This window comes from Hakea prostrata, chromosome 2, assembly GCF_041222555.1.
Source record: "Hakea prostrata isolate BN-2017 chromosome 2, UWA_Hpros_2, whole genome shotgun sequence".
In the NCBI taxonomy this organism is placed as follows: Eukaryota; Viridiplantae; Streptophyta; class Magnoliopsida; order Proteales; family Proteaceae; genus Hakea; species Hakea prostrata.
In genome coordinates, this window is record NC_142601.1 from 65,418,900 (window position 1) to 65,431,133 (window position 12,234).

A 12,234-nucleotide genomic window follows, 5' to 3' on the forward strand; every position below is an offset into this window, starting at 1 on the left:
AGAGATTCCACGACAGTTGAAAACGGAAACCACATTTTAAAGCAAATTCTACAAGTGAACAGCGTTTCGATCTCAGCTGCTGATTCCTCGAGAACTCTAGAAAACAAATTGGAACGTTGAGAATTCCTACCCGCCAAGCCAATTAATCCTTCCGAAAAACGAAGATTCTCTCGTTCTCAAAGAGAGAGTTTTGTTTAATTTGATCTTGACAACTAGTGTATTAGTAAGGTTCCCCGGCAAAGAGAACCTCTACAAAAATTGGCGTATGCCGCTTTGTGCGGCGAGCACACGGTATTCTTTAGTAAAAGGCGAAAGAATAGTTCGCTCTGTGCTCACCGCGCGGCTGCGTGAATTGCTTTTGAATTCTAGTGCTTCCTAAATAGGGTCCTCGGAGGACAAAGTGCTTCTTGTTCCAATGTGGGACAAATTCTTAGTTCCTCTTTCCATACTGGCTTTTCTGAAGAAACAAAAGGAATACGCTTAGGAAGGTATCAAACTGTGTAAAAATCAAGAACTGAGATGGTCTCTCCCTCATCAACGCGTAAAATTATCCCACGAAGTATCACCCAAGCTTGTTCGCTGATGTCAAAATATGGTTTTCATTCTTTTGTGCATGTATGGATATCCCCATTCTAATAGGGACATAAACAGATGGGATGGTGGCAATACCATATCTGTATCTTTATATTGGTTTTGATAATATTTTATTAATTTGGACATATTTAACTGGATTTGGATGATGTTCAGATGGTTAACTTTTTTAAACAAATTATCTTAAATGGGTATGAATGCAAAGTGAATACAAATTTTGAACTACCTGTTAATATCTTTACAGAATTATTGGCTAGTGTTAGCTTTGAAATTGAAGAATATAGCAACTTTCCTTTCTTTTATTATTCTTAATCTTCAATTTTTCTTAAATTTTTCATTCTCAATTTTCCTTTGTATTTACTGTAATAGAAACATAAAAAGAATATTCAAGTGTTTTAAATTAATCATTGATCGAAAAAGAGTATAACCATATTCACATCCTACTAATAATCAAACGGATTCATATACCCTAAATTGATATAGATGCAAATTCAAAAATGGATTTAGATTACCCATTTACAACCCTACATTCAAACATTTCTTGAGACTCCAGGTACAATAAAAGAGGGTAGCTCTAGGTGCATTGACAAAGTTGTTCCATTCTAATCAAGTGGCTACGAGTTACTGTAGAAATAACCTCTTTGGAAAATAGGGTAAAGCAGCAAAATCAGGGTCTGCATAGACCCCATGGGCCATGGTGGTGGAAGCATTGTGCTTTAAGCCCACCGATGTTAGACACAACAAAAATATGAGTATTGATAGTTTCATGGGGTCAGGCTATTTAAGATGAATAGTTTAAGGTGTGGAAGAGATAAGCAATTTGAACACCTTACAGTGAAGAAAGAATCAAACCATAACATAAACGTGAGCACTTCATAATGACAAGAGAGCCATTGATCAAGATCTACAACCACTATTTGAGGATCATGACGTTGTAAATTTTGAAACTAATGCTTTTATCCAACATTTTTTACATTTGAGTGAAGCATTTTCTGGTTTTAATCTTCAGAAAAGTAGATGAGAACGGATATGTATTGTTTAGATCTTGTATTTTGTATGATCTCATATAGAACTATTTGAACACAAGGATCCATGTAACCAAACACATTTAACTGGGTAAGGCTTCTTCTTGTATTACATTGTTTCAAGTGTTTCATCATTCTATGCCTCGATTAAAATATTTAATAGCTTTTAGTCTTCATTGATTTACATCTTTAGTACAAGTGCTTCTTCTAGGGCCAGAAAACCTAAAACTTTTGTCAAGGAAATTGGTTTTAAAATTTAAAAAGAAAAAATAGCATCAGCCAGCTCAAGTTGTCTAGGGTTTATTCCTATCATCTAATCACTTTTGAAACATGTGTCATTTAACATCCATGTAACAATCCAATTTAGGGTTTAGATTTGTCGAAGAAAATCACTATAATGAATGTAAACCTCCCAATTTACATCTGATTAGTATATATCAACATCATATGGTGTTCTAGTGAAAATGCGCTCTTAGCTCCCTAGTTTGCCTTTGATCCGGTCCTGGTTCCTGAGACCAAAACAAAGGGGAGGGTGGGCCGCCTCTGGGACAGGAAGCCACCTCCAATGATTAAGTCAGTTGTGGTAGGAAAACCAGAGACTCCATCTTGAGGAATAAATGCTCAAGGGGATGAAGAAGATAATGTTCTTCAGGAGTAAATGCAGAAGACTAATAGTTGGAGTATTCAAGTCTGTCTGGCTTACCATTACTTGTGTGTATATGGGTTATTTATGTAGCTAGTCCATACCTAAAATGATGGTTGGTTCATCGTGGCCCTACGATCAGGATGACTTAAGTGAACGGCGAAGATGGCCTCTTGACAGGGCTTGCACAGTCAAACGATACGTATGATTCCCAAGATAGCTGGAGATCCCATAAGCAAATCAAGAGATCAGCGTTAAGCTGATCTTGATGTGACCCCATCCTACAGTTGGGGGGACAAAACGGTGGTACATAGTACTCGAGGCAAGCTTGGAGTGAATGAGAAGCTTATGGCCTTATCCATGCGCATTTAACGAAACTCAGTGCATTCAATGATGAATTAAATGCTAGGGTTTGACATTTGGGCAAGGATGCGTCAAATCTTCTGCCAGTGCTGTTTCTGCCGAAAAGTCATACGATGACAACTGTGCGCCATCGTGATGTGTGATTCTGTTATTCCCAGATTGACACTGAGAGGGGGGTGAATCAGTGTCTTCAAAAATTCACAACAATGTGGCTGGGTCTACCAGACAGTGTACCACCACTCTGCAATCAAGGCACTCCAATATGTGCAACAAAAAAAAATAAACAAAAATGCAATGCACCAGAGTTTACGTGGTTCGGCCAAATTGCCTACATCCACGGAATAATACTCTACCTAGGGTTTCGTATATTACTCAATACACTTTTAGATATTTTGACTGCTACAACAGTCCAAGAACACCAATCCCTGTTATAGTCTAAAATGCAATTTAGACAAGGGCACCAACCCCAACCCCCTAGACAAGCTCCAACTTGCTAGGTCACATTATTTTGACTCTACATCACCCCGGGGAACACCAATCCCTCGTTATAGTCTAAAATGCAATTCAGACAAAGGCACCTAACCCCAACCCCCTAGACAAGCTCCAACTTGCTAGGTCACAATGTAAACCAATAATTCAAGTTCCCCAAATTACATTCATGAGATAGATTCTTCATCACTAAACATAACCTCGAAAGTAATAGACAATCACTTGTGAATACGGATTACCTCAACTTGTGTAAGATGCATGGTAACAATACTTGTTTCTCTTTTTCTTCAACTCTTTTTTTTTTTTTTTTTTTTTTTCTCTTTTCAATCTTTTTCAGTTTTCTCTCTTTAAAAAAACCATACAACCATGTTCCCTTCTTTTCTTCTGCTTCTCCTCTTTTCTTCTCTTTCACTTTCTTTCTTGTTCAGCAAAACAAAAGACTTCTTATTCCCATGCTTCAGATCTCCATAGCCAACCAACGTCTTCTGGTTCGACCTCCACGCTATTCCCAAGCTTCTCAAAACGTCCTCCTCTTTTGCTCTCCTTTTATAGATTAATTTAACTCAGAGTTTGAATCAAACTCATAGTTCCTATCTGACTTAAACAATGAGTGTTTTAACGTACAAATCGGACTAACTTCGAGATCTCCAATGAACAATCCCACCGTTGGATTTGAAGATCAAGAAGTCGTGAAGCTCTCCTCCAAAATCAGCTCAATCGGACACTGGATGACCATCCGATGAAGAGGTTGATCAAAACTGGACTCAGAGTTTGAGTCAAACTCAGAATTCCTATCTGACTTAAACAAGGAGTGTTTTGACGTACCAATCGGACTAACTTAGAGATCTCCAATGAACAATCCCACCGTTGGATTTGAAGATCAAGAAGTCGTGAAGCTCTCCTCCAAAAATCGGCTCAATCGGACACTGGATGACCATCCGATGAAGAGGTTGATCAAAACTGGACAGAGACCCTCAAAAACGGGATTCTTGAATTTTCTTTATTTGAATTGGATTCTTTCTCTCGGAACCTTTTTGTGTGTTGCTGTACCATATCAAAACCCACTTAAGTTGCCGACAATGACAACACCTTCATTTTAAGCCAATGGAACAACAGATTCCTAACTTCTCAGCTGACATCTGCTCCGAGAAGCATCATGACTGAGATCCATTAGTTGGTCTACCTTGGACCAAGCTTGAACCCTTGATTCGACTCAAGTGGTCTGCTCTGGTTCAGGGGTTTGGACCATAATGTCCATAACATATAGTTATCAGCCAACACCAATACTCATGCCATAACTACATTTTCAACCAGAAGAGACCACCAATACCAAATGGTGATGTCCCTTTTGTATTCTATAAAGATGATAAGTATGTTTTGTGTAACAATTTTTTCGGGTAACAATGGATATCCACTGTCCAGGCCTTCAAACTGACTAGTGTTGTAGTCCATTAATACTAGAAGTCCCTCCTTAGGGGTTGCAAATGGTCCAACAAGAAACATAGACTAGTGCGAAAGGAATCCAAAGTTCTTAGGCGAACTCTTTAGATGACCATGATTTTGAACAGCACATAGTCCCACATTTCATTCAAACAAATTAACTTAAAATGGAATAGATTGTAATGAAAAATGTCCTTACATAGCAAGAAAAAGAAAATATAATATTTGGTAGGCATTCCGAACGGAATCACTTCCCATGCCCTTTTATATTTATTAAAATGCCACTGCCAATTTCGCTACAATTATAAAAATATCATCAAATCTAATATAGTATTACTGGACCAATAATAGTTGGTAATATTGCAAGTTACTGCAGCATACTCTCTTATTATGACTACAATCATTTTCAAAAAAAACATAAAATTAATATCACCTCATATGACATTATTGGACTACAAATGTTGGTTGAAAAAGAAAAAGAAAAAAAAAAAAGCACCATGGTTAGAAACCACATTTTGTCTTGGTATCTCAGTGGGGTTAAGAACACTGAGATATGAAATTTTGGATGAAATCTCGTCGAAACTTCATACAAATTTTCGGTTATATGTTTCGATATGTTTTATGTATTTTTTTTTATCTAATTCTTGTTGGACAACCTATTTTAAGGCCTATAAACACATACCAATGGTTAGTTTGATAAAGAAAAACAACAGATGATGATCTTTCAGATTTGCACTCTTGCTTGCTCGTACCCAACCATGTTTGGATGTATTTTTACACGTTTAAACATTCAAAGTATGGATTCAAATTCATGAAAACATTTTTGGCAAATACTAACAAATTTAAATATTCACATCCTCGTTAACCCCCTCAATGCTTTCTACAACCATCTGGAGGAGGAAGATATTCAACAACTCTTCTTCTCTTGTTCTTTAAGCAAACCCATCTGGTACCTTGCTAGTGCTTCTATTTTAACCTGCTACAAATGCCCTCCCCTTCAATAGGGAATTTAGTTTGCTGTTGGACAGCACTGAAGGCTTTGTCATCTATGACACTGGTGAAGGCTTTGCCATCTATGACACTGGTGCTTGCTTGGTGTTTGGTGCTATTATTTCCTGTATCTAGTTTGAATGGAACATCCATAAATGTCTGCCAGATCCTAATCTACTGACTAGATTTGGAAGGCCATATGCTGTCAAAACCAAAATTTCCCTTCTTCACCCTAAACTCCTTGTTGATACCCCAAGAAACAGATCCTTTGCTATTACGTGTGGTCTAGACAACACCATTCTACTTGCTCCATAGCTCATTGAGCTGGTTGGGGCCCGTCTTTATTTTTGATATTTCTCTTATTTTCTTATTTTAGTACATCCGTCAGTCATTTAAAAGAACACATTCAAATTTCCATTATTTCACTTCGACTGGAACTTCAGACAATTTCGTTTCAATATGAAGATTCCATTTGATTCTCTTTTGAGAGTTCAAAAACTTCGAACACACGGCTAATCATTGGTGGGTACAGAAATTTCAAGAAAAGAATCTAACCCAAAGTTAATCTCACACCCAATTTGACAAAAACTGGTGGACAGATTTACCTACATTGATATTGTTGAACGCATAACTTTCTTTGTGTACCTCCACATTGTCTGATTTTTGCTTCATATGTGATATGGAGAGATTATGATCAGACCGGGTTCATACATGGTCCGACCCTCGACCCCGGTCGAGACGGAGAGATTCGACTAGCTCCTGAGCGAACCGGATCAGGAAGATGGCTTGCTGAAGAAGAAAGCTTATTTGGCTGCAAGCGTGCCCTAATCCTACTTATGGATTAGGGTAATCACCCTAATGATGGCAGACTCGAATTGACGGCTGCGGATAATCATTATCGAAGGGATAATCATCGCATAACCTAAAGGTTATCTCAGGAGTCCTCTACTAGCCCAAACTAGTAGAAGTCTATTGCTCAACGGATCTAACTGATAAGATCCAACGACTACCCGAAGAAGGCTCAAGTGCATCCAACGAAGGAGATTCGAAGGTACACTCTATATAAACCTCACTACCATACAAGGTGAGGGGATCGAAAAAAGAATACTATCTAAGACTCAGGTTCAGATACACACTGATAGACGTAAACTATCAGCGATCTGCTATCTAGATCACCCTTCCCAGTTCTTCATTCCTTAAGCTCTGCGCTTCTAGCAGAGCCGTTTGTGATTAAGTTCATCAACTGACTTAGCCTTCGGAGGTGGACTCCCGACCCCAGCGGTCGGGCCACATCTGACGCTTTCGTTTTGCAGGACATCACGAGGAGATCTAAGGGCTGAGCAGATTTTGGACGCATCAATTGGCGCCGTCTGTGGGAAACAACTTGAAAAGCCATGGTGACTAGATTAGCAGCTGCAGCAACCGCTGCACAACGCAATTCCGGTGTTTAGATCCCTGGAGTGAATAATCCAGATATTCCCCAGGAAAGCCAAAATCCTATCGAGGTAGATGGTGGCCAGGGAGGGCGTAATCCTCCTCCTAATACAATCCAAGATCAATTGGATCAGGTAAAGATTCAACTCTTGGAGGTGAGCCAAGCACTCCGCATGCTTACTAGACGAGTGGTTTTACCACAAGAGCCTGATCAGCGCGATTCAGGGAGACGTGCATTGCCACGTGACCAGAGATTGGCTGAAGACTGGAATATCGATCAAAATTTCCGTGAAGGAGACCGAGGACTTAGGAGGATCGATGATCAACCGAGGCGAGACGATCGGTTCGACAGACCGCAAGAGAGTACAACTGATTCAAACACAAGGTTGGATACAGGGGTAAGAACTCACTCACCCACTGTCAGAAGAACCGTTCGTGATGATCGAGTAGTTCGCGACGAGAGGAATGCTCGGGAAGGACGGGCTGTTCGTGATGATTGAGTAGCACGGGATGATCGTGTTAATCGAGGTCGTGATCATATTGTTGAAAATCACCCGACCCAGATTGGTCAGGAATTGGCCAACATCAATGAGAAATTAGGGCAGTTGGCTAAGGGAAGAATAACTGAGGATATTTACTCAGTCATTCGGAAGACTCCCTTTGCCGAGCCAATTGCGGGATATCAGTTTCCCCGTAACTTCCGTTTGCCTACCTTTTCAACATTCGATGGCTCCGGAGATCCAACAGCTCACATCGGCTATTACCAACAGACCATGGCAGTTTCAGGTAATTCTGATGAAATTTTATGCAGGGTTTTTGGTTCATCACTTATCGGAGCAGCACAAAAGTGGTTTTCCAACCTCCCCTCTGGGAGGATCGTAAACTTTGACGAATTGGCGCGTCAATTCATAGGGCGATTCCAGAGTGGAATACAGGTCAAGAAAACGGAAGAAACCTTGTTTACTGTCAAACAAGGAAAGAGCGAATCAATCAGAGAGTTTCTAAAAAGATTCAACAAAGTGACGATGGAGATAGAAAATTTGGATGAACAAGTAGCCAAAACTGCTCTATTCACGGGACTCACTAATCGGAAACTCCTGGAGTTATTACTACAGGATCTGCGACTTATGCCGAGTTGGTACAGAGATGCCGAAGCAGGCTGAAGTCATGGAGATTCTAGATGCGCGCCAAGGAGATAATAAAGTCTCCAATAAGGAACTGAAGGCTCCCTGAGCGACGAAGAAGCCAAAGAAAAATGTTCGTGATCGGGTTGGAAAATCTCAGCCTTGGCACCAAAGGTCCCCCGGTAAAAGTGAGTACACTCCATTGAATGCTCCTCGGGCTGATATTTTAAATATCCTCAAAAGAAAAAATATTTTAAAGTGGCCGCCTAAAATTCTTTTGAAACCCGGAGAGCAGCAGGATCGAGAAAAGTATTGCCGATTCCACAAGGACTATGGTCATTATACTAATGACTGTCGTCATCTGAAGGCAGATATTGAGAGATTGATATCTCAGGGACATCTGTCTAGTTTCGTTAGCAGAAGAAGGGAGGAGCCACGTGAGCCACGTGCGGCTGCTCCTAAAAGGGATCGTTCGGTTAGTTCGAAACGATCAAGGGAGGCCCCGAAGGCTAAGAAAAGCAAGGAGGTGATTGAAGCTACTCGGTCACCGATCCTTACCATCTTCGGGGGACCAGAGCCCGAATCACTCCGGAGTCTGAAAACAAAATCCAAATTTGTTGGAACCGAAGAGACGCAGAAGTGGAAGAAGCTGAATGGTGAAAATTCTATCACCTTTAGCGAGGAAGACAAAAGAGATGTTTGTTTACCTCATGATGATGCTATAGTCATCAAGGTAGAGATTGCACGACGGGAAGTGCATAGAGTTTTGATTGATACAGGGTCTGCAGCTGACCTAATTTCCTACGAAGTGTATCAAAAATTGAAGGTGGATCAGGATTTGATGAAACCTTCATCCACACATCTATATGGTTTTGCAGGGTCATCTGCAGTGGCGGAATGATCTGTTCAGTTGGATTTATCCATTGGAAGTTTTCCTAAGGAAACAACTGTCCGAATCAATTTTTTGGTGGTTCGGGAACCGCCCAACTTATAATATGATCCTCGGGCGACCATCTTTATCAAGATAGGTGCTATTGTTTCGACAAAGCACATGAAGATAAAATTCCCGACCGATATGGGAATTGGTCAAGTCTCCTCCGACGAGAAGATCTCTCGGCAGTGTTATGTTGCCTATTTAAAAGACAAGGAGGGCCCGAGGAAGGTAACTGCCCTCCCCATAGAAGTTCGAGATGATCGGGAAGAGACAGAGATGCAAAGACCCGAACCAGTGGAGAAGCTAGAACAAATCCAGCTGTGTACCGAGGATGAGAAAAAGATTACTTATATCGGGTCTGAACAGCTTGAAGAATTTAAAGATGAGTTGAAGTTTTTTCTTCAACAGAATAAAGATGTATTTGCATGGTCTGCTGAGGACATGCCCGGAATCGATCGGGCCATTGCAGAGCACAAACTCTGGATAGACCCTAAGGCGAAACCAGTGATACAAAAAAGAAGAAATTTCTCCATTGAAAAGTATGAAGCCGTTCGAAGCGAAGTTGAAAAACTTAAGAATTCTGGTTTCATAGAACCAATTGAGTGCCCAACTTGGTTGGCCAACGTGGTAATGGTAAAAAAGGCGAATGGGAAGTGGAGGATGTGTACAGACTACACAGATCTTAACAAAGCTTGCCCAAAAGATTGCTACCCGTTGCCTCGGATTGACCTCTTGATAGATGCGACTGCAGGATATGAAACTTTAAGTTTCATGGATGCCTACTCGGGGTATAATCGGATCCTTATGAATAAGGAGGATGAGAAGTATACGGCTTTCATGACTGATCGTGAGAGCTATTATTACAAGGTCATGCCTTTTGACCTGAAGAATGCAGGAGCAACATATCAGAGGGCCGTCAACAAGATTTTCAAAGAGCTGATAGGAAAGAATGTTGAAGCTTATGTTGACGACATGCTAGTGAAAAGTTTTACAAAAGCAAATCATATTGCAGATTTGATCGAGGTTTTCTCGAAGATCGCGGAAACATCAAATGAAGCTAAACCCGGAAAAATGTGCCTTTGGAGTCTCCTCGGGCAAATTTTTGGGCTTCATGGTATCACAGAGGGGAATTGCTAATCCCGCCAAAATACAAGCTCGATTGATATGGAGGCTCCCAAAACCGTTTGGGATGTACAGGTGTTTAACGGGGAGAGTTGCTGCTTTAAATCGATTCATCTCCAAGTCTCGGAGAAAAATGTTTGCCTTTCTTCAAGGCACTTAAAGACCTGAAGGGCAGTAAGGAAGCAAAGTGGATGAAGAGTGCGGAGAAAGCTTTCGAGGAATTAAAAAAAGCACTTGGACAACCACCGATCCTGTCCGGACCGGAGAAGGGGAAATATTACAGCTATATCTAGCTGACGTCCCTTTCGGCGGTCGGTGCGGGACTTGTTCGGGAAAAGGATAAAAAACAATGGCCGATTTACTATGTAAGCCACGTGTTGCTAGATGCGGAGACAAGATATTCACGATTGAGAAACAGGCTCGGCTCTCATGATGGCTGCCGGAAGCTAAGGCCATATTTTCGGGCTCATCCAATTGAGGTATTTACAACTTTTCCTCTTAGTAAAGTTCTTAACAAACCCGATTTGTCCGGAAGGATGGTGTCCTGGTCGGTTGAACTCGCCGAGTTCCAAGTAAGCTTTAAGCCCGTAATCGCAATCAAGGCTCGGGCATTAGCCGACTTTGTAGTAGAAACTACCGCACCAGTGGAACCCACCATTGAGGATCCCATTATACCAACCACTTGGGAGGTATATGTGGATGGTTCGAGTAATAAAGATGGAGCAGGAGCTGGAATTCTATTAAAAAGTCTAGCAGGATTTATTATTCGATATGCTTTGAGATTCGCATTTGACGCAAGTAATAACGAAGCAAAATATGAGGCTCTGATAGTAGGACTTCGGTTGTCAAAAGCATTATCTATTGCAGATGTTACTATTTATAGTGACTCTCAACTTATAGTCAACCAAGTCCAGGGGGAGTATGGGATTAAAGAACCACGCTTGCAGAAATATCAAGAGATAGTGCAGGCATTTCAAAACCAATTTCGGAATTTGAAGATATCTCAGATTTCGAGGAATGAAAATTTAGTGGCAGATGAGCTATCCCGACTAGCCAATGCCAAGGAAAAGAATCTAGACCCTTCGGTCTACATTGAAGAGATAACTTTTCCAAGTTATCATGAGAAAGAAATTTCTTATATTGAAGCGGTAACGTTCTTTGGATGGATCCAATAATCGAGTATCGAAGGGATGACAAATTACCCGAGGATCCAATAGAGGCAAGGTTGATCAAGATTCGATCAGCTAGATTTGTCATTCAGAATGGGAGACTAAACAAAAGATCTTATGCTAGACCCCTTACGAGATGTATAGGCCCCGAAGGAGCAAAATCAGCTTTGGCTGAGGTTCATGAAGGAATTTGTGGAGCTCACATGGGTGGACGAGCCCTGGCTCACAAAATTCTGAGACTTGGGTTATATTGGCCTAAGGTCCAAGAGGCTACTATGGAGTACGTTCGTCGATGTGGTAACTGTCAAATTCATGCTACAGTATCGAAGCGCCCGGCGGAAACTATGACTTCAATTCTAAATCCCATTCCCTTTGCAATGTGGAGAATTGATATCATGGGCAAATTCACCAAGGCATCAAGCGGACGGGAATATCTGATAGTAGCAATTGATTACTTCACAAAATGGGTAGAAGCCAGTGCACTGGCGGCAATTACTGAGAAAAAAGTGGAGAAATTTGTGTTTGAATCAATCATATATCGCTTTGGGATTCCAAAGATTATTGTCACTGACATGGTATCAGTTCGACTGTCCACAATTTGAGCAATTCTGTGGAAAATATATGATCGAGCATCGTATGTCCTCAGTGGCATACCCCCAAAGCAATGGATAGGTAGAGGTTACTAACTGAACGCTACTGGAAGGAATAAAGAGAAGACTCGAAGCTGACAAAGCTTCTTGGGTCGAAGAACTTCATAATGTACGGTGGGCTTATAGAACTACGGTTCGAACACCCACAAGAGAAACTCCATTCAGGTTGGCATATGGATCCGAAGCATTGGCACCAGTGGAGATAATGGCGGGGACATTACGAGATCGTGAGTTCGAGGAAAAAGCAAATGAACAAGGGC

The 12,234-nt window shown here is 41.0% G+C and overlaps 1 non-coding gene across 1 annotated transcript; it reads right to left on the minus strand.

Annotated features, from left to right (window-relative positions):
- Positions 1-227: 227 nt before the first annotated feature.
- LOC149025738 (U5 spliceosomal RNA) lies at positions 228-345 on the minus strand. Its single transcript, XR_016171980.1, has one exon. It is a non-coding gene; the product is annotated as a U5 spliceosomal RNA (small nuclear RNA).
- Positions 346-12,234: the final 11,889 nt, after the last annotated feature.